Source organism: Calidris pugnax, unplaced genomic scaffold, assembly GCF_001431845.1.
Source record: "Calidris pugnax isolate Ruff unplaced genomic scaffold, ASM143184v1 scaffold24, whole genome shotgun sequence".
NCBI classification, from domain to species: Eukaryota; Metazoa; Chordata; class Aves; order Charadriiformes; family Scolopacidae; genus Calidris; species Calidris pugnax.
In genome coordinates, this window is record NW_015090922.1 from 13275737 (window position 1) to 13300344 (window position 24608).

A 24608-nucleotide genomic window follows, 5' to 3' on the forward strand; every position below is an offset into this window, starting at 1 on the left:
TTGCGTGATGAACTTTTTCAAAATTGTGTTAATGCCATTTGATAAATGACCATAACTACCAAGTAAGCTACAGCACTACATGTAAAATCATACCAGCTAAAACTGATTCTTTCCTCTTCTAGATCTCTTCTTCACATGCGCATGGCTAAAGTTTATGATTTTCCACTTTAATGTCAAGAGCCACTACCACTGGACTGGAAGCCACAAATTCTGTCTTTTAACTGAATTCTATCAATAGTTTTCGGGATAAACTAAGAGCAAGCAGTAACAGCTATTTTTTTCCCAGTCTTTGCAGACCAGAGAAATACATAGAGGACTTATAAATTACAGAGGTTCCACTAGAAAAAACCACCAACCACCACCTCACTTCTGCAAAGCACTGGCAAAATGAAAAATGCCTTACAAATGGTAGCACTCCATAATTTCAGTTTATCTCAGAAGTCTACACCTCTTCATGATATAACTCATAATGTTTGCTATTTCCTTGGGATAATCCATTGCAAATCTGACATTCTTCTATAAACCATAAAAGAGACATGGCTAAGAGTCACAGAAAAAACACGGAGCATCCTAAAACTATTTAAAAATGAAAGCTTTGAAGTAGTACTACATATCTTGTTAAAATACCTTTCACCTTAAGGATGTAAAGTGTTTTAATAACACATAATACAATTTGTGTATAGTGCAGAGACTCTTTCTAATCCATTCATATACAATCTGTGATACAATTTATGTCAGGGAATGAATACTACTATATGCTAATAAAAGTAAAGTAGAACTTGCAACTACTTCAGAAATTGAGCATGACCAGAATTTCTCAAGGAGGTCCTCAACATCTTTCAAGGTGAAGTTTACTATTGAGTCATTTCAGTTTATCCAAATTTCTTCCTACCATCAGCTAATACCGTCCCAGCATCAACAAAATACCTTGGATACTAGCTGCTAAGGCAGGTTACCCATCTTCTCACTTTAAAAAATTTAAAGAAGACACTGAATACTGTTCTGCGCTCTCTATTTGTTATTGCACATGATTTCAGACCTAGACAACTTTGCAAGTTTTTATTTTTTTTTTTATTGTGAAGATGTGTCACTCACAAAAGTTATTTTTGAATTGACTGAAGAATGTTAAAAATGAAGCCTTCAGTATTATTTAAATCTCTAAATAGTATTTTAGAATTCCAGTTCACCTGCTATCCCTGGGGCAGGAATACCTGATTTGGAGCTTCTACATGCTTAGGTTATTATTTTGTTGTGAAGACTGAAGTTCTCAGAAATCATATACTCTTTCCTTTTACTTCTGTTTCCTGTCTTCAACATACAGGCCATCATTGGATGTTTTTAAGTGAATTATAATGAATGTGTTAGCTTATGAAGATTTTAGGTCTGCTGCAAACTTAAAGTAAAGAAGAAAATAACAAACTGACGTTACCTGAACAAAAAAAATCCAGTTCTGAATTCAAATCTAAGCTTTCCTGTAAATAGCCTATGTTCATTTGGCTTCCTTCTTCCAAGTGCCTGGATGCCTTGCTTTTAATAACTATGACTACAGTCAGTGTTTCTTTAGCTACTGGTCAATCTTAATTTTCCTTAAAAATGGCAGGAGTTACACTGAAATCAGAGAAATTTTACTCGTCTACATATGTCCAATTTAACTTCAGACTAGGAATCAGCCATAGGGTCTAAAAAAAGCAGCTGTTTGGTAATGAAAGTGAGGGTATAATACATTTGATCCTCTTTAACTTAGGTAAATTCTTATCCACCTTGGTTTAAAATAAAAATATGCTTAGAACCATAGGATTTGGATCTATTGTACCTAATATATTGTTTTCATGCTGAAACAGAAAACAATGGCAAGATGGTGTCCTTTAAAAAAAATTATCTAATTCTGACTTAAGGGAAAACAGCAAATCCAAGAATTGCTCTTATTTTGTACTTTTTCTTTAAATATATTGGTTCAAACCTGGCATTTGTGTACAGATTTCAGTTATTATAACATTGAACACGTAAATCCTTATCTGAATGTCTATTTGAATTTGGTGATAAAATGAGATACTGCCTTTACCCATATAACTACCTGCATCTGTATGAACCTTATATACGTTTGTCTACAAAATGCGTAAGTCAAATAACACTTTTTTTTTCTTTTTCTCAAACCCCCAAAAGAATTATGATTTCAAAGTTTTAGTTTTCACATCAACAAATTTGGTCCTCTTCTGCATGTGCTGCAACAACACCGTGTTACCAATGTTAATGACACGCCAATATACAGACATGATCTACTAAAGGTTGATGAATTACTTCATATTGCATGAGTTTTATGTGTGTAAACATCTGTTATGACATTCCAAGGATGTAATATCTGTATTTCATTTATTCCTGAATACCTGCTAGTCAGTGTTTACCTATCTGTATTTGCTTCTATCAAGACCACTCACAGCATAAATAACAAGGAAGTTCATGGGCACTACAGTTTGGTTTCCAATGGACTTCTACACTGCATAAGATTGACTTTTTAACTGAGTTGTGTTAAAGCCACAGCACAGCATGAGTTCACTCCTTATTAAACATCAGAGAAACCACACAGGAAAGATGTCCTAAATGCCTTTGCCAAAGGAAAAGCTTCAAACGGTGTTCATGCCTTGTAAGACATCAGAGAATACATTCAGGATACAAATCTTGACTGAAGAGAGGTGGGGTTTTTTTCTGATGTTTAATAAGGCGTGAATTCTGACTGAAGCACTTCCTAGGATTAGAATATTCATCATTTATTTCTTCCACACTGACTCTCTGTTCACAGAATACAGTTATGGAGGGGTTTCAGCCTTTCCTTCAGGTGGCAGTAATAGAATCTGTCTCTTCAAAGTGGGTACATTCATGAAACTATACAAACTTCATATTTGCTAGACCTCTACCCTCCTGCCAGCTTTTTTAGAAATTGGCCAGCAGGCTCAAAAGAAGTTTGTAGGGTAGAAATGACAGATACTTGTATACACAGACAACACGATCATACTAATTTTATAGGAAAGAAAATAAATTTTCTTAGGAAGCCACATTAAAAAATAACCACGGTTTCCCAACACACGAAGTATCTAAGGAGGAATTACAATTCCACTGAAGTCCTTGGCAGAGTTTGCCAGCAGGAACAGAGCCAAGGCCTCACCCTCAGCCTATGCAGAAAACTACAGCAATTCAAAAAAAACAACAACAAACCACCAGCCCCCAAAAGCAATGCCATTGATCAACATGAAAGCTTAAATAAAAAGGTGAAAAAGAACTGATTAAATTCACATTGCACATGCAATTCAGAGAGATGAACAGTTTTTCTTCAGACGCTTTCTGAATAAGAAAAAGCACAGGAAACTTCGTCCCGTTGGGTAAATCATTTGTCAAAACCGCTGTTACGAGAGCTTCTACAAATGCCTTCTTAACCACAACCCCAGGACTGCTAATATACTACTAGTAATCTACTTTCTTTACCATTAGGGCACACGGGTGCATATTCAAAATAATAAGTTCATCTAAAGTTCTGTAAACCTGAGGTGCCAGAGGAGGGTATAACTTGACACTGTCACAGAAAAAAATACTGATGCCTCTGAGGGAGATATATCTGAATCAGTAACACAAATATGCTAGTCCTAAGGAAACTTCAAAACAGGACTCATTTGAAGCAGTTATCTCATATGGAAAACCTCAGTCGACAACTCAAAAATTTCTAAATAGAAGAAACAAAAGAAAAATATTTATAATGGCAAACATGAGCCAATTTCCAACTACAGCAGATTTCAGAGGTTCTTAGCTCTCCCGGCTTCCAGCTTTACTGGAAAGCAGGAGTTGCTTAATACCACTGAAAATATCTGTCAAAATCCTTTTAGTCTAAGTTTAGAGATATGACCTTTTTTCCCCCCCCAAAAAGCTCCGGAGCAGGAATCTAATAGTCTTTACAGTTCATTTTTGGACATGTTATGTATTTATGAATCTCTTTTTAGGCAGTACCCACACCATAAAATTTAAAAATGTCCTTCAGCCAGTTGTTGGTTTTTTTTGGTTTTTTTGGTTTTTTTTTTGAGATGGGACCTTCTATTAGAGAAAAAGCTCTGGGGATTTATGGTAGTTTCACAGTAAGTTTACTAATCTTGCTCAGTGGGTGGGAAAAGAAGGTGAATGAGTCAACACGGGGAAAAGAATGGTCATAATACCAGAAGGTGAAGAAAACTTGCCTATGTTCACTATGTATAGCAGAAAATACAGATGTTTTCCTACCACTTCATAAGTTAGAAAAGGTTTTTGTACTCTGCTCATCTCTAGTTTGAATTAAAAAACCAAAAAACAAACCAATAAAAAATGCAGGCATTGGGAAGGTCCTGTTTTTCCAGAAGCCAATTGTCCTCATGTATTATCCAGCCCCAGTGCTATCTAAAAAACATTGTACAAACAAAGAGCTACTGGTACTGGTCTTTGCTGTTCTTGTTTCTTCCACCACTTGACTTTTCTGAGAACCCTGAGCAGATTTTTCTGCTGTTATATACTAAAGAGAAAAGGGAGGAAAAAAAAAAACCAAAACAGAACAGGAACCTGCTCTCATAGAGTTCTGTCTAGCAAGATTTTCTAGTAAAAGTTACTCACCATTTTATTTGCTACTGATTTACTGTAAAACAACTGCCTGTTACGCAAGGATAGTTAGCTCTTGCAGGACAAAACCCCTCCAGCACAAAGCAGAAATGCTGCTGTTCACACGTATTTGAACTGTTACAACAACTCCTTGGACTTTAAACTGTTTCAATTTTGGTGACTGCCTGGATACTCCTGAATGTAGTTCTACTTTGTACTTTTTTTTTTAAACTTTCCTTTAGTTTCTCATAAGGATGCTCAAAGACTGGTCATCCCTTGCTGGAGTTAGCGCAGGTCATCTCAAGCACTGTACTCTCTGTTGCACTGATAACAGGTGCCATGAGGGAAAACTCAATGGAAATTTAACATTAACAAACAGTATCTGGAGAATCATCACCAGTGTTTTTAAGCACAGCAAAGATATAGTTTTCCACCCAGAGAAGATCAAGTTAAAGGAAGTAGCCATGGAAATGAAAAACACATCAGGAGAACTGGGTTCTGCTCCTGTGAGGGCTTCCCTGAGTTTTAGGCAAATGGGTAATGTCCTCATTTCAGTACATATGTGTGTACTCTCTGCATAAAAGCTATACTGATTCCCTCCCAGTTAGGGATAGTCCTGTCTCACACACCTCCTGCAGCTCTTTCAAAGAGTCACTAGGAAGTACGGGCAAACAATTAGCTCTAACAGTAGAGTTTGGTAAGCAGGAGGGTTCAGTAACAACTCATGTTGTTCAAAATATTCATAAATGATCTGCCAAAACAGGTGAGCTGCCAGGTGACAGTCCAGTTATCGAGGGTAGTCAAGACAAATTCCAACCATGAAGAGTAATAAACGGGCTCCGAAACAGAAGAACTGGATAACAGCAAATAGGAGATTTGACACAGACAAATATCAAGTTATGCATGTGGAAAAAACAACCCCAATCGAAAACATAAAACGACGGACACCAAGTTGAACATTCAGCTGATCTCTGGACTATGATTTGAGGTTCTGTTAAAATGTTGGCTCAGTAAATAAAAAGCCAAAACAAAACCAAGTATAGGCTTATGAGGAAAGAACTAGAAAGTTGTCTGCAGGACAACTCAGTCTGGAAAACAGAAAATGAGGGCAGGAGTACGACTGAGAACTGTAACATGATGAGTGATGTGGTAAATGTGAATAAGCATTGACTAGTTGCTGTCTCTTCCAATACAAGTGCAGCGGTCAGCATTACACCAAGCTAACAGGAGCTAGGTTCAAAATCAAAAGGAGATAGATCTTCATGCAAGATGTAGTGGAGCTGTGAAATTCCTTGTTGCAGTATGTTCAAAGGGTAGGCTGGACAAGCCCATGGAAGGGAAATTCATTTGGGATTACTGAGTACATGCAAATCAAAGTCACTGAGCCACCAATGGCTTAGGGCTAGAGAGCTATTAGGACAAAATACCACATGTGCTAGCTCTGTTTCTATAAACTTTGTTATCATTTTGCACATGCATGTAATTTTCTAGTTGGGAAACATATTTAGATGCTAGTGCAAGATAGTTTACAGTGATAAATTTTAATCACAAACACATATCTCTCTATAAACATAAAAAATAAAAGGACTGTCACAGTATTTTATGATTAAAATAGATACTAAGCATTTAAACAATGGACTTTGCTTAATAATGCAATGAAAGTCGTAAGTGTAACCAGAAGTAACAGGAGGAAAAAAAGCCAAACTTTATATATATTTTCTTTTCCCCCAGAGAAGGTTTTAAGATAACTAATTTTGTGATCGGGAAAGTGAAAGGTGGTATACTTTCAAAGAGCTTTAGATTTGATAAAAAGAATGAAACACTGAAATGAACAAAGATCCTCCTTTGAATCCCTCAATAGCTCTGCAACAATGACCTGACTCGTCTGATGTGAACTCAGGCTGGGTGGAACATCTGGAAAAGCACCCTGTCCAAAGGGGTAGGACCCTGCCCTCTTCTACAATTATAAATGATATGCCAGGGATCATGATGATGTTTTTAAAAATGCACAGATCTGCAAAATGTACTGTGCAAGCTTCCCCACCCCAGCTTAAGATACAATCCCTCTGACAATATCAACAGTTGCCTAACATTACATTTCACATACCACCATGATCTGGATGGCATGTGCTTCTTTGAAAGAGAATTTGAAACACTAGCAGTTACTGTGATGAGGTTTAAGAGGAGAGTGAAGGAAGTAAACTGAAAATCAAGTTTATAAAATGGCTCTATTCATTCCTCTCTGGGGATGAAACGGTACGAACAAAACAACCAAACCCCAAACACTATTTACTTTGGGAAATAGAGGATGTCAAACTTCTCAGAGTAGTTGCAGTCAAATATGGACACAATTGGCCTAAAGACACCACCAGCAAACTCCTGAGCACAGTGACAGCGCTGTGTACAGGTACGGCTGGCTGCAAGATCCTGAGAGGGGAGGGCAAGCAAATCACATCCCCCAAACCCAGCAGTGATTTAGGGATGCGCTTATGCACTAGTGAAGATCCACTTAAAGGCAACCCTGGAGTTGTGATTAAAGATCTTATAGCCACCACAAACATTGCTGCTAAGGCCTCTTACATGAACAAATTTTGTAGCTAGTCAATGCTGCTGATGATTCTATTTGCGTGCTGTTTGTTTTCAAGCCACTGCAGTACAGAGTAGAGATGTGGGTGATGAGAGATACAGCTACCTCTAACCTTTTTTGGGGAGTGGGAGGAGGGGAAGGGAAGACAACTACAAACATTTCAGTCGATGCAATGTTCTTCTCCACTGTTTGCTCTTTTTTTTTTTTTTTTTTTTTTTTTTAGAGTTATAATGCAAAGTTGAATTGATACTTGAGGTATTTTTTATTAATGGGAACTTAAATCCACAGTCCATGAAAGAGTTTTGCACAGGGCAGCAACAACAAAAGCATGTCTTTATGAGCTCTCCAAACTCAGGATAAAAGCCCACAGGAATCCCCTCTAAGCATGGGAGGTAAACTCAGTAGCTATGGTCAATATCAATCCTCGGCTATTTCACTGGAAGTTCAAACAAGATTTATCAGAATTATAGCACAGAAGAGACTATCAGACTCAATATATGTCTATAAGGAAGAATTAAAAGACAACAAACTCGCTTCCCAGGTGCCATTCAGTTTCTTTGCTACACTAAAATCAGACTAATCATTAATAGATTTCCCAGCCTTCCCTTTCTTACTACCTTGCTGTCATCCCTGAACACTGTAAAAGGTTGGGGAACTGATGCTAACTTGTAAGACACAGCAAAAGCCCCAGCATTAAGTTATCAGAAATTTCTCACTGTGGAAGAATATAGGTTGTATATCTAAGCACAAACAACTTCAGAAAAAAAGAATACCAAACGAAAAAAATGTACTTTAAATTTACAATAAAGAAAACATCTGAAGGTTGGTATTATTCTAGAATCATGTAAGTCAGATGCAAAGGGGTTCACCGAGACACTTCAGATTCGCACTCACCATGAAATCCCGTGCTAAAAGGTTCAAGGAACAAGAGCAGAAGCAGTTGAGAAGAATGGAATTCTCTCATTCTTTTATAAGAGGCAAGTTTCCTGAAAAATCGTGTTGCCTGTTTGCAGCACCTGAGCTACGCAACCAGAGGCACACTTCTTAAACATAAAGGAAATATAAATGATTTGCATCTCTGTTCTGACTGACCTGACAGAGTAGCTTTTTGTAAGAAATTAGTGATTACAGTAGCGTTACTGAAGAGACTGAAGGTCATGGTTATATACATCACAAACTTTTCAAGTACTGCATACAAATACCTAGATTATTCCTCACTGCTTCCTATTCTCCAAGTCTGCCAAACCAGTGACATGCAACTGTTACCAACTGATTTAGCATATCCATTAGTTTCTAATATGACTGATATCTTAGATATTTTCAGAGCATGAAAGAAAATTGGTTGGGGGAATGTCTAATTTTCATCTTTCAATTTGACAATACATGAAAAATACACACGAAATGCACAGATTTATTATGTAGTTAGTGACTTCAAATTCCATGCATTAGTTGTGGAAAAATAGACGACACCCAGGTGTCTTTACATGTCAAACCTACACTCCTACAGTTTGTGTAACACCTCCTCCAAATTCCTTTCTCTTTGGAGACCTACTTTGGAAAGTGACCTATCTAAAGCCGTGGTCAGTACTTGGAAAAGCTATCTGTCCGTCAAGGAACCATGTATTTATTCAGTGTCTAATTAGTGTCAACCTGAAGAACATTTAAGCAAACTTGGGCAGGACTAAAAATAACTAATTGTAGCTCATCTAGCCAAATGCTGGGAAAGGTTGGAATTTTTGTCCAATACATGGTCTGATTTTTCTAACTTTGCAAGAAGAAATAAAAATGCAGTACGTGTAAAAGCAAGGGGAGTCTGGAGAATGGCTAACTACAAACTGTTCTTTACCAAGTCGAAAATTCAGGGTAGACATTTCAAGATCCCAAAGATACAAAAAATCTTTTAATTTAAAATTTCATACTTTGCCTTGAAAATCCAGCATCTGCCTACCAGAGAGTCTGCAGAATTGCTCAATTCTATTGAATGATCTTCAGGACCAGGCATTTTCATCTCTCAATGTAATTCTACACTAAAGGGGAGATGAAACACAGACGACTCCAAAGGAGGGAGGAGAGAGAGAATAAAAGAGTGAAAGCTCTTAGTCGGGGAAAAAAAGAACTATATTTTAAAAATGTATTTCTATTAGTTAAAAGAACAAGGAAGAGACTTCTGGGCAAGGCCTGGCAAGACAAGAGGAGTATGCTACTTGAACAAAGTGACAGAGAAGACGGAGATCCAGGAATGGCCCCAGAGTAGCAGCTTTGAGAATTTGGAGTGTGAAAGGGTGGATAAAGGAAGGAGTGAAAGGAGAAAAGGGAAATATTGCTAGAGACACTGGAGAAATTAGGGAAGCACTTGAACATTAAAAATGCACTCATAAGATACAAATTATTTACTTTATCAGATTATAGGTTTGTTTTTCTTAATTTGTAAGTTACTGTTTTGTGGAAAAAAAAAAATCCCAACAGAAAACCCAAACAAAACCCTTGTGTTACTTCATATACTTTTCTTATATATATACATATATACATATTAAGAGCTACCCAAATTAAACCGGTATTTTTCCTCCAAGAGTTAATTTGAAAAAGTACTACACTAATAAATCTCTTGGATACTTTCAACATAAAAGAGAGTTTAAAATAGCAACAGTTGCAACGTTTCAAAAAATCAGCTTCGGGGACTAGTATCCTAATCAAGGGGAACATCTCTGCAGCAGGTACCATATCAAGACTGCTCATACATTGGAATAATTTCAAAGGACCAAATTCATTTCCAGAAAATGATTGTCTTTGTCCTCCCTAAGGATTCAGGTGTCACATTGCATGTACAAAATTATAAGCTGAGCTTATAGAGGCCTACTGTAGCTTTTTGAAGAGAACTAAAGTCAAATTCATGTCTAGGTATAAGAAATGAAAATAAGCCAAGTCACAGAATCACAAAATGATATGGGGTTGGAAGGGACCTCTGGAGATCATCTAGTCCAACCCCCCTGCCAAAGCAGGTCCACCTAGAGCAGGTTGCACAGGAACGTGTCCAGGCAGGTTTTGAATGTCTCCAGTGATGGAGACTCCACCACCTCTCTGGGCAGCCTGTTCCAGTGCTCTGCCACCCTCAAAGTAAAGAAGTTCCTCCTCATGTTTAGGTGAAATTTCTTATGTTCAAGTTTGTGACCATTAACCTCTTGTCCTGTCACTGGCACCACTGAAAAAAGACTGGCCTCAAACAGTCCTTGATTATCACCTTAATTTCAGAATTAATCTTTCCCAAAAGCTCCCTATGAGTTCCCGTAACACAACTTCACTTTCCCAAGTGGTAGCTACTATTGTCATTCCAATACAACTACAAAGGAATGGAAAAGTAAATTTAAGTTACAGATAAATTTTTTCCATGTGTTCAATTTAATGGTACTTGAGCTTTTTGCAAGATTCTGATAAAGGGACAATTTTAAGTCATTCTCCCTAGCAATACACAAGAAACGTGACTTTCCCTGTATAGAACCAATTTTATAATCAAATAAATTTATCAAAAAAACTTGTTTTATTATTAGTGTTATGATACCCTTTCTGACCTCCTTTAGCAAAATTCCTATCTGCCACACCTGAAAACAGGAAATATTCTCTTTTTGTCCTTTAGGATTCCACAGTTATTCACCTATCTGCTGGTATAATAAAATCAAAATCTGGGTTGAGAAACTTACCACAAGACCAGCTTTAAAAGATTAAGACGGAGGCTAGCAACAGTTTCTATGTTATTAATCCAATCAGACAGGTTTATGCCTGTCATCTTTGCCCAGATTTGAACTCCTGTTGCCCAAGAGAATAGAAATTGGTGATGCAGGAAGAAATGCTTAACTGTACAGTATTATTTGCTTGTGGCTCAGCAAGCAGTTAACCACATATGTGAAGCTCTGCCAAGTTGTCCTCCTACAACAAAGGAACTTAAAAAAAATAAAATCAAGAGAACACAAACACAATCAGTAATTGGCAGATTTTGGATGGAACACTATTTACCTACTATTCATTCTTAAAATAGAATCCAGTATTTTTACAGGTTTTTAGGGATGAATTAAATTAAAAGACCTTTTCTGCTTGCCTTAATATACAATTATAATCAGCTTGCCAATTACAATATCTATTTATCTCTATGTTACTGAGATATTCTGGCAGCGGTCAAGGCTCAAAAATACACAGAACTATTAAAAATATCTTTTCCATGGAGGAAAGAAATGTACTTCTGCATATACTGATTTTTTTATTTAATTTTCTTTAGAGCACACTGCTCAACTGACAACAGTGGAGATGCTAGAGGAACCTGTACCACATGTCAGTGCACCTAAATGAGCATAGCCTCAAGAAAGCCTATATAGCTAAGGCAGGGCAGTAATTAAGGAGGATCACAAAGTGGGAAGTTATTTTAGGTACAAAATTTGACTATAAAAGAGACCAAATTTCTAAGCCTACAATCTGTACCACTTACCTGGTACAGACTAAGATTACCAAAGAGAGTCTCTGTTTGGTTCTAGTTTCCTAATCGTGAAATCTTTCTGACACCCATGGATACATCCACACATCCTGACAATATTTGGTACTAACTTATCCCAGAAGGGTATCAAGAAGATAAACACACTAAAGTTTGTGAAAACTCACAGATATTCAGATTAAAAGGCAGCAAAACATTTTATCAGTGGAATAGCACAAAAAAATCTGTGTATACTGTATTCTTTGCATCATTTAGAACCAAGCCTGGACAAAACGCACAAAGATTTAACAAAAACTCCCTCCTGGAATGGTTGTAATTGAGACACTTGAGGAATGTCCTGTTGTCAAAAGTAAGAAAACCAAAATGTTTGTATTTTATACACGAGCCACAGTTGCCAATTTGACCACCTCAGAAATGTGAACTCTCCTTTAGTCCTCAAAAGAACAGTGAGAGGTTACTGCTGTAGGAGACCTTCCCACAAACCTTCTCAGTTTCATTCTGTTGCTTATGAAAATAACTTAATGGAACCAGGTATTAAAGGACTGTGCACATGCAGTACAAACACAACCTGTTCAGGGTAACTGAGGAAGAATAAAGGAAAGCACATACATATAAAAATGAAAAAAAAAAACCCACCCCAAACTGTCTCCTTTAATAGGCCACTTGCATAAAACACACTCCTTCTACAAGGCCTCAACATGGTGTGCCTGTAAATCCTGAACACCCCTACATTCTTGACTTTAAAGGGAGTCAGCTGTAGGATCTTGTTAGATATTAATTAACAAAAAACAGGGAGTTGCCTTGGTGAAAAGTAAACAACATTCCAGTTACACGGAGTCTGATGTAACATGGGTGGTTGCATATAGACTCTACCATTAAGCTATTAAACAAAATATGCTGAACAGATTGGTAGATGAACAAAAATAGAACACTAGACTTTCATAGCATTAGTATAACAAACAAACCCAGGGTAAATCTATCCTTTTTCCTAGCATTTGAAGTGTGCTCAGTTGTACATAGAAAGTACTCAGCAATGCCAGTTGCATTGCCAAGATCATTCACTGTTAGTGACTAGTGGTTCTATTTCAGGGTGGTTTGTTGGGGTTTTTTTTAAGTTTTGCTAGAGTATATGAAATTTAAGAAAGGAAAATACAAATTACTATTTGTGGACTGAAAAGAGACTAAAAGCCTTCAGCATACAGAATTAAAAAAGATAAAGTAAAAGAGATTTCCCTGTATTACGTGCCTTAGTGTGGCAAGCCCTACCACCACCCATATTCACCCAAATTCTTTGATGTTTGGCTCCATACTGCCCTACACTGCCCTAATTTATGTCATGTACCAGCTAGTCCCAAAGGACCATGCATTGGTGATACTGGTCAGAATGCAGCAATCTCATAGCCTCGCTCTTCATGCCATCCCTTTACTGTGTCAGCAGAGAGACAGGAACTTAATTTTACTTTGTACCAGCTCATCACAACCTCCAGCTGGAGCAAACCCTCGCTAGCCATATATCCTTAAGACCTTACCCTTCCGTGTTGCTAGAGAAGCATGATGAGACTAACTAAAAAAGCCTAATTTATGGGAGAAGCAAGTGGTGTTAACACAGCTTCTGTTATTGATTCAGACTTGAAATGGAAGAGTGAAGATTACCTTGCTTCCGTACCACCAAGATAAATGGCATACCATTAACGACGTTGCATAATATTGCTACACCAAACTGCACAGCTTTAATCCAGAGGGACCTTTATGATCTCAAGGACTGGGCCAAACTGAGGCCTTAGGATGCTCAGACTGGACTTTTGGAGGAACTGCTCTCCTGAGGAGGGTAGCAGAGCAGCAGAGGGGTTCCTTGGGGAGGCTGTAAGATCTCCACTGCGGGAAGCATTCAAGATGTGGCCAAAGGCCCTGCTACACAGAACTGGAGTTAGTGCTGGCAGCAGCCCCATGCCAAGCAGGAAGCTGGGCTGGATGATTCAGAGCTCCTTTCCAACAAAGAGCTCTACGACTCTGATGTGAAATCTGCCACTTACTTGATGCAAATGAATTTTCCACAAAACCACTGCACCTATCATAGGTTAAGGAACTTGATATATTTTATAAATTGACGTGACCACCAAAATTTTAACATAATACTAGAAAAACAAAATCAGTAAAGAAATTCATAGTGCTGAGGAATACGATCCCTGTTACTGCTGAGACATACTCTTAATAGAATACTGTCATGGATGGGAAAAAAAATATTCAATTATATGTAATCCAGGTTTTGGCAAATACAATATAATGCAGTTTTTTTTAATTTCAGGGTTGCATAAAAATTTTGAAGTTCTTGCTCCTTTTATAAATGGAATCAATTAATTGCAAAGAGAAATAATGTTGAAAGAAATGTAAACCAAAAATTTTTAAGTGCTATAAAAAAAATGCTACTGTTAAAATGTTTTAAAATAAAGAGAACAAAGGCACTGAAATCGTAGACAATGCTAAATGCCTATTCTGAATGTCCATTGATTCTGTGTACCAAACAAATAAAAGGGCTGTTAGATTTTCATTGATCAAACACCGCCTAAACTTCCAACAAGACTTCCTTTGTTGTGATGTGTGTTCATCACTCAACTCTCCTCGTAGTTTCTTGGTCAACTGCAGGAAAAACTGCTACCTGACATGCAAAAAAACAGAGGCTCACTTCTTGAAAATGAAACACATTTTCAGATATGTGTGCAGAGCTAAAAACCAACAGCCAAACCAGAAACCAGAAAAGAGAGACGGAACTTAAGAGAAAAGAAAGAAAAAAAGGTGGCAGTAAGAGAACCTTAAGTGGTAGGTAAGTGAACAAAAACAAGAGTACCAACTGAAAACAATAGGATTTGAGGTGGTAGGAAGCGAGTTACATAGTCCTCATTACAGCTACAGATTATTTTTGAGCAATGGAACAAATTAAGAGGATCACTATGTAATTACACATACATGCCATCTAACCATTACAGAGTAGAACCGAAAAATATCCAAAAAATATCTGGGAAGTCAACTAAAAACATGACCTGAAGGTATTACCTCCACAAAATGTCCCAGAAAGTCATACTTGCCCTAGAGAGGAGGGCTAGGGAAGAGCAGTGGGCAGCTGCTGCTGAGGCACACGCACCCTCCCAGGACAGACAGAGGTTGCACAGCTGTTTGGGTTGCTATCAAAGGCAACCACGAAGAAAGGAAAAGGAAAGGCAAGGGAGTAGCAGCCCCGCTGAAGAGCAGAATTGCTTTGCACGCAGTCCTTAACATATGGAATAAACAGTACTGAGACAACACAAGGGAACAATTAGTCTAAATGGTTTTGTAAATATCTTGGACAGATACCAGAAGAGAATAATACTGAGGAAGACACTGACTAATTCAGGGGAGGGAAAGGGACTAGATGGCTTTTCTGGCCTCCTCCTGTCCTTATGTGCCCTGTATTTATATTTGAACGCTTGCATTACCCAGCATATAGGCTATTTAAGGTCAGGAAAGCATTGCAGTAGCACAGCTGCCTCCAGCAAGTAGTGCTTGACATCACTAAACCACACTGAAGAGCACAGCCCTTTTATTGGCTTCAACAGCAAATATCTGCAAGCAGAATTGTTTCGCTCTATTTATACAGGTTTTTCCACTGCACTGTGGTGTCTGCAACTCTGGTACTAACAGAGTTTTGTCCACTGAAATTGTTAAATAGCTGAAGTTTTCTCCTCATGTATTTTCAGCAGCCGCTGACCAGAAACCCAGCTCAAAGAATTTAGTTTTAAAATCCAGTGAAAAAGAATCTATATTTTCAGTTCTTGCCAAATTTAACTTGTCTTCCTCCATGGGATGTTTGACACATACTGCATGCACATATTAAATATCACACGTGAGATCTGTGATTTAAATTCTACGATATTCTTTGTCGACACACATGTATGTTTTCCAAACTATACATTAAAAAGTCCCATTTTTTTTTCCATTAACACATTGGCTACACGATTTGTGGAAATCATGAAAGGCAGGAAAGGTTTACAAACCCACTGAAATGAAAGGATTTCAAAACACTCCTACCCCATGTCACGTTTGATAGATGTCTTGAATAAGGATTTCCAGATTTTCTTTTATATATATATAAATAACATATATATATATAAAAAGTGACTACAGGAAAAAAAAAATCCAAAACCAAAAAACTGAAACGATGCAACACAGGTGTGCCTCACAGTGTACACCAGCGTTTTGGTTCTTAATGATCCAGATCAAAGACCTGTTGGAGCACACAAGCTCCTCCCCATCCAAGTGCACAGGGTTTTTTTACAACAAAAATTAGGTGGAAATCAGGTAGGATGTTGAACATCCGGGTCTTCTCGTGACACCAGTTTTGAATTTGACCAGGGTGCAGACCTCAGAGGTGGGTCTCACAGTTTAGCTGTATACAGCCTGTGAGAACTGAAAGCGGAAGAATTCACTGATTTTCAATGAAAGAGAGCTGGGAGCAGCAATACTCATTTCAGGTATAAAGAAGGACTACAGGTACAAGAATATTTCTTCTGGGTTAAAAAAAAAAAGGCAGTTCTTTAAACATAAAAGGAGTATGCAATTCCTTGGATATAAGGTGGCCCTTAGGCCAACTCTACCTCTATGTGTTTCTTCCAGGTTGCAGATTAATCACGTCCTGCTAGTCCTCAAGAAGTGCTGGCTGTAGAGGAATGAAAGATGCAAAATGTATGGGACTCACACGAAGCCCTACTCTGCACAATTATGGTTTTGGCTGTTTCTGCTTACTACAAAGACCAGCTTGCACATTTTTCAAAAAAAACCAAAACCCTACAAAATACAGCAACTCCATCCCGTTTAAAGAATGGCCTTCCTAAGTTGCCTATAATCTGCCCTTTCATTTAAAGAAGCTGAAAGTTTAGTATAGTTATAGGATGCTGGTTTACAATTCAACAAATGCTTGTGATTTGTTAAGAGGATTCTCCATAGGAAAGCTCATAGGAAAGAAATTCCCAGTATTTCTGAAGGGGAATCTGTTACCTAGGAAAAGATTATTTAACAAAAAGTCTCACATTTGGAAATACATGTTTTATACATATTTTCCAGGTAGGTCCAATGTGCAAGTGCTGAAAGGAAACAGGGTTTCAGCTAACATTCATGTGAGATGAGTAGCTCCTGCAGTTAAGTAGCGGGACAGACTGTAACTGCCTTTTATGCCTTAAGTGAAATCAGCAATACAATGAATCACATTCTTGACAATAATTAGGGAAAAGGAAACCCCCAGAAACCCAGTAGTCATGTTGCAAAAATCAGCCACGATTTATTCTGGGGAAACGGTATCTTCCTACAACAGATAATTAAGAAGGAATTAAAGCCCCTTTCAAGAAGACATTGGTTTAAATGCCACTGATTGTCGGCAGGAAAGCAGGAGGCAGAAAGTGAAGAAAACTGAGAGGTGGTACCTAGTACTACTGTGGGGTCAGAAAGCTTATGGGAAAAAGGCAGGTTGGCAAGGCAACGAGGCCTTCTGGTAATTTCGAAGGATGCACTTCAATCCTTTCTTCTGATCACACAGACAATGGGGCCAAGATCCCTTCACTTACAGTCTCCCTCCTGCCCATCGGATTCCCTGCAGGGCTGCTGCTTTGCCATTCTCCTCCATCCACACTCGCCGAGCCACCACGTTTCCCGCTGAAACACCAGCAATAGGAACGTGGTACCTAGTGGGTACTGCCAGCTCTCCTCAAGTGCGTGCGTGGGGACAGGAGAGGGGGAAGCAAAGATGACAGAGGCAATCAAAACGGAGGTCTTTCAAATATAACTTAATTCTGTGTTTCACATTTTTTTTGAGGTCTAATCTGAAAATCCTTAACTCTTCACTCCCAAGTGGTCAGACGTGTACCTATTGAACATCACCATCTGGAAGCAGGCATTAAACAGTAGCTGAGTTTTAGTTAAGTATTTTAAATAATAAAATAGGAAAAGTCTGAAGACAGAACACTATAATGTGCAGATTGCAATTAGAATTAAGTTCTCTGAAAACAAATGACTTAGTCACCATATTCAGAAAGCAAGCCACATATCCCAAAACGCAAAAATCAGCTTCAGTAAAGTGTACTCTGTTAAAAAATGATATCACATTCACTAGTGGTGGGTTTGGATTTACATCAAGAACTGGGAAAAGTACCCACGCGGCAACAAAAGCGGGTTCAAAGTGTACTCTAGGAAATTTGAGTTTTCACAACTGTTGAGTAAATGTGCCTTTCTACACTCACTGCATTTGCTGCCAAGACAATCATTGTAACTACTGTTTGTCAGTTTTGGTAATTAATACCCAGTAAGAACGGATACAGTTGAAGAGCTAGATCTCAACTTGAGCTTAAATAAAAACCCTCCATGACCTGCTCATGTGATTACATTTAAGGATAAATTGGCACAAGTCTCAGACTTGTCAGATAATTTTAAAATTTGATGCAGTAAGTAACCTTGAAGTACTTCAGCAAGAGCTATTTCATTCTGAAGAGACAGTCTGTGAAATTAAACAAGTTTAACAGAGAAGCAGTGCTTCAATTGTGATTTCCCAGCACCTCCGTATTTCATTGTTGTTGTTTTTTAAAGTAGTATTGAACAATAGCACATTATCCAGCAAACCACAACTAATTTAGCCCTAGACAGACTCCAAGTTAGGTTTCCCTATGTATAAATTTTACAATTCAGGTAGGACCTGATTTTTCATCGCATTTTCAAGAGACACCTAGTTAGGAGTTTTTAAGGTTAACGTTAACCACACCTACCAGGCCCTCCTGCTTGCTCTATTACTCTCTTATCACAAGCCATAAAATAAAAAACAAAGATGACACTCGTTCAAATTTCTCTTGTCAGCCTAACCAATTTAATGGATAACATTTCAAGGAGTTCAAGCTGGCCCTACAGTTGGTCCACACAGTTCTTTAGAACAAAAGGTCCTACATAAAAAAAATTGCAAAGATTCCCATTAATTCTTAGGTATGAAAAGAAGTCCTGCCTCCTGTGACTGACACCGTTCAGTACTAACATGGATTGACTTTGTTCAGCAGGCTTCCCTTCTCCTACAAAAACATTTCAGGAAAGGAAGAAGAAATCTGTTGTGTGTGTTCTAATATCCTGGGGAAATATCTGAGAAAGGCACTTCAGTATAGTAGTACCAGGGTTGTCAAAATGGCAATAAAAGTACCCTCCCCAACCTCCCAAAGCATAAGATCAACATAGGCAATTAGGCAATAGAAAAGCGAAAAACATTTGATGTATCAAAAGAAAAGTAAGAGGTTTTTGTAAAACTAAAATGAACTTCAATAGCAAAGTAAACACAATTTAAGAAAATAATTTTAAAAACCTCACCTGCTATTGCAAATACTGGGGAAGATTTCAAAAACAGTCAGTATTGGCCTAACTAGTAATTGAGATGACAGTAATTTTTAATGTCATTGCCAGGATTAGTTTTGACTAATTAGAAGTGCTTCTGACAATCTCACTGTACTAAGATATATGTCTAAACATATGGGCAACAGTAAGGAACCAAGAGCAACTTTGTAAATACTACTGTTTGATGTCCTAAAGAAAAATTACTTTGTTCCGTTTTGCCTTCATTATCACTCTTTGTAGGAGGGTACTCACACCTAGAAGCAGTGACACCCCAGTAAAAGTGCTAAGGAGGATATTTTAGAAGAGTCCAGCTTTACAATGGTACTTAGAAATGTCCATGTTGAAACAGGGATTATTACAATGAAACATGGTATACACATAGCATACAACAACATAATATGAATCAGAATTGTATGTTTATATTAGGGTAGCTTGAAATAAACTATTTGTACACAAGTGAAAAAACGCAACACCTCAATGGAAAGATTTGTATCTAAAAGAAACAAATGTTTTTAAAACCACTGAAATTTCTGTAGACCATTCCACTCTAGTCAGAAGTATGCAGGGAAAGGGAGTTGAAGAGGACTATCTTGAATCACATTTCCATTTTCTTTTGTAATCTCTTATTAATTCAATTTTCTATATGTATTTTTCTACTATACAAGAACATCCTTTAAAGGGGTAAAGTACTTGATATATCATGTAACAATACTCCCTCCACCACCAGGTTACAGAACCTTATGCATACAGGCTGACACTGAGAGAAACTTGACACAAACTTCTGGAGGACACAGACCCTTCCCACTCTTCAACATTAAGTTATCCTCTGAGACTCGAGGCAGCGCTGAGCTCTGGATTGACACAAAGCATAAGCCACACCAAAACCTGCCCCTTGTCTCCTGTACAGAGAAACTAGTACCTCATTACCTAGCAACAAAATCAGTCCCACCAAACTGCCTCAAGTATTTCATAACCCAATGATTAGCTCTAATTGCTTAATCTCTTAACTGAAAAAAACCCATCTTAAAATACTCACTAAATGAACCATTTAAGGACAGCATTAACATATCCACCATTAAAGCACCATTTAGATGATGGACACATAATCTTAGTTCTTCTACAATTATTTTCACTAATTGTTCTGCATCAACTTCAGGGGAAAAAAAGGAACAGCCAGTACAGTTGAACACCCAGGATAAAAGTACAAGTCAATCTGTTTTGACTGTCAATCCCAGCCCACCCTGAGCTCTTCTGAAGCTGTCAACGGGCCATCAAAAGGTGGCTGCAGCAAACCAGGTGATTTTCAGGACGCAGGAGGAGTTGCAAAGCAGAGCTAGACTGGAGATCAGGTTATGGTACTGGCTACAGTTTCAGAAGATTTGGATGATTTGGGCCATGGCACATCGCATATAGCAGGCAGGAGACATCACTGACTCACTGGCCAGGCACTGCGTAGGGGCATGACCAAACTAGGCTTAACGGAAGAGAAAGCCCAGCAAAGCAACAGTCATTCCTGCTTCCCATGTCTGCAAGATGCACTGGGATTTGAAGAAGTCATGGACTGTCTTGGTTGTCTACTAACACTTCTACTGAAATCATCAACTCAGATGAGTAAGCTAAACAGAAGACCTTCTTACTTCTGTCTTCTACAAAGACAGACATATAAAAAGGCCTAAACGTGATCACTCATTTAGAGACTGTGTATTCATAATCATTCTGAAAGAGTATGCTTCAACTAGTGAAGCTTTCAACCGGTGATATGCACTCAGCAGCATGGCAAGCCAACTTTAAAGGTGAAGCCCTTCACTGCATCCCTTGCATCCCTGCATCACAAATGCAGCAAGAGGCAGTACCAGGCAGTAAATAGATATAAAAATATTCTATGGTTTTCCTCCTCCAACTCCCAGGTAAGAGAAAGGAAACACCTTAAAGCAAATACACATTTAATTTTTTCTTTTTTTTTTTTTTCCCCCCATCAGTGAAAAACACACAGAAAAATTCAAAGTCTAGGAGTTCAGACCAGGTTCTTGTTATTCTCCCCTGCAAAGGTTAAACGCAGTCACCGAACTCTGCATACCACCCTCAGTCACGAAGAACCCTCTGGCACAGCTCCCAGACCAGTAAAAAACGACCATTTCAGTCCCCAAAGCACGGAGCCTGATCCATTTAAGCAAAACAAGTTCTACTGACAGCTGGTTTTCTTAGCATATTCACGTCCGCGTATTTATCAGAGAAAAGCCCTCCAGGACAACAGTGTTTATTGCAGGATTATTTCTGTGAATCCAGGGAACACAGCATTCACTGAGCAACAGTGTTTCTACCCTTAGATCTTTTTCTCTTAAAATGTGAACCAAGACGAACCCACTTTTATTTTCTTTAGCATGGACGAGTCATGAAGGAAAAAAATACATACTTTTTTTTTCTTTTGAAAAAAATATTCTGATCCACATTCATGTGTAGTACACTGACACACTTTTTAAGCAGTAAGGTAGAATTTAGGTGTTCGATCTTGCACTGACTCCTTGGATTTAGAGTCTAGTGACTTTCAATAAATGGAAACCAATGATACGATGGATATTTTTATTACAAATTTCCTTTCCATATGAGTATCTAGCATAGTTTCACTGGAAATAATTCTAAGCATGCAGGTTTAAAGACATGAGAAGTAACCCATGGAAAGGCGACAGAGACATACAGGGTAACTATCCCAGCAGCTCCTCGTTGTGCAGAAGCAGCCTCAGCATACATTTGTGCCTACCCAGCTGCAGGAGATAGCAGCAATGGGGGGCCTCAGGTACTGACACTGCTCAGCTCTCTGACCCTCTCCCCAAAGCACAGCAGCCGTCAGTGGGGGATGAAGAGCACCCTGTGGCCGGTCCCACACCCCGGGGCGAGAGGAGGAGTGGGACGAGCTGGGGACGCACACCCGCAGATGCTGACAAGCACCATCCTCCCAAGTTTGGTGGTCAGTGTGTGGGGTTTCCCAGCTTACCACTTCCTCCAGAAGTGTGCAGAAACTTGTTTTTATGATACTACAGTTACGATGTTAGCTTTTAAACAAAACACTTATCATAAACACCCCACATTTCATTTTAACTTAATTTAATTTTTGAAATCCTTAAAAGTGAGTATTATTGGGATCTATCTGCTGGCTGATGTAGTGCAATAAAGAATAATTCTTAAAATTATAAAATGAAAGCTTTTTTTAAGTGATGGATTTCAAATTAAGGAAACTAACTAGAACTTGCTGTTAATGTATTTGGAACAATTAGTATTTCAAGGAATGTTTTTAAATTAGCAAGTTTTAATGAAAGAATTAAGCCAGGTATAGCTATGAATAATTATTGCTGAGATTTTTATAAATTAACACAAATGCTTCCTGTCCCTATGTGTTGGGGTTTTTTTTTACTGTAAGAACTGGACTTCCATCCTTGCAGCCAGACACCACACAACACAAGTCAATGGAACACCGATACTGACTTGAATGAGCCACAACACTTCTCAACTGCATTTTTACCCCCTGCTTTAATATTTGAGCTTCTTCAAGCTAACTGATGTATTAACATCTAGACCCCTAACCATAAAAAGTGGTCACTTCCCTCGTTTTGCAAATCTCTCTTCCAGAGCCTATAATAAAAAGCAGTCAAAATCTTACTAGCATTATATTTACCATCCATCTAAAAATAGAGCAAATGTGCTTTACAATAACCCTTCAAAGCAAAACCCCTATATTCATATTGCTTAGGCTCAAATTCACTGACAAGATCTGTGGGTATGTATCATTTTTAGAAAACACAATGTGGGAACGCATGTTTATATGGCAGAGCACAAAAGCAACAAAACCTCTTGGGAAAGCAGGAGATAACTCACGTTACACAAACAGGCCCTTTGCTCTTATTTCTCTACAAAGCTGAAACATTTCTAACTGAAAATGTTTTTTTCATACGTCAGGAAAATGTTATTCCTGTTTGCTCGGTCTTCCTAAGGTGAACAGAGTTTAGTATTAGCAAAATAATTGTGGGAATTTGGTATTTTTCCTGTTTTGTTGAGTACTCGGGAATGTTATGTTGGGAACTGTCAACTACTACTTACTCCACCTCAAAATCTGCTGCATAAAAAAATACACTGGTAATTTGCTTACATGGCTTTTGTAGATGCAATTACTGTTAGCAGCAGGAAAGAACTTTTATAAGCAGAACACAATTCAAATGTAACATGCCATGTCCTCAAGTCATTAAACTAATCCTCAGGGCTTCTTGAGGCTTTTTGTACTTTTGGCAAAAAGTATAAAGAAGTACGCATTGTTGCTTCAGTTCCCAAACACTGGAAAGTAAAATATCTAGACTGTCAGCCCCTGCTAAACAGAGCAGAGACTGGGTTTGGGAAAGAAAAAGAGACAACTGTATCTTTGTTGTCAAAGTCCAATTGAACAAACATTGAAAACATACTCATACATTTTTACATGACACATAAAAAGCAGCCAGTAGAACAAAGGAAGCTGTAACAGCTCACAAGCAACACTGGTATTATGGGTTACCAGGATCTAGATACTGTGGTGAATACCTTACACATGCACGAGGACAGATTGAGTTATGCAAGTGAAGTATCTCAACTTTGATGCACAGATAACGTGACAAGGTGTGGCATGGAACTCCAGGGTTTACTGGCATGATTTTAACATGACTACCTAAGCTATAAATGACAAAGCCATAAATACATCAGACATGTTAGATATGTACTAACACCACCCAAGTATCTTTCTGCTGTATTTTTTTTATTGCTCTACATCACATATCTAAAATCAGATATTCTTTAGGGCACTGACAGAAAACGCAGTACTTTTAGGGAGATGAAGTGTTCCTTTATATTGCTATTCTGCTTGGTATCAGGAGGTGAACATCTTTCTGAAGATACTATTGAAAGTGGGAAAATAAGTAATGTCCTCATTAGCACACGGACCATTTAGACAGACATACCTGGGTGGCCTGAAATATATGTAAGAATCAACATGTGACTTGAGCTGAAAATACAATGGAAACTAGTGACAGCCCAATTGCTTTTAGCAGCAGCGGAGCAGAAGAATCCTTTGGAATAAGGAAGGATAATTACATGTTTGACTACAATTATTCCCTCAACTAGTGTTGACAAAAATATCTGGGAAGTCTTATGCCTTTATCTAAATCCAATCTTGTTATTTACTTTTTTTTTTAAATTGCACCCAACAGTTTATCCAGACCAACGCCCTGTTGAGCAAAATGTCAAGATACCATGTTCCTTCACTCACACAAACTTTATCACCGAGTTGTTGTAGAACTGTGGTAGTCTGTAATTCTCATCTTTTCTTTTCTACCCAGAAATCACCAGTTCAGAGGAAACTCAGTGCAGTATTAACTAGAAAAACAAAGCATCGCCAAAATAACACTAGACCAGTTTGACTGTTGCATACCTGAACAGTCTTATATAGTTACTTTTTTGAGGCAGACATTACAAGACTGAGATACTGAATGGAAGGAGGAGCATTAAGACATTCTTAATTCCAGAAATGGA

The 24608-nt window shown here is 38.1% G+C and overlaps 1 protein-coding gene across 1 annotated transcript in view; it reads right to left on the reverse strand.

Moving 5' to 3' along the window:
• The window catches only part of BRE (brain and reproductive organ-expressed (TNFRSF1A modulator)), a 170182-nt gene that overhangs the window by 54862 nt on the left and 90712 nt on the right, over window positions 1-24608 (reverse strand). The window lies entirely within an intron of this gene.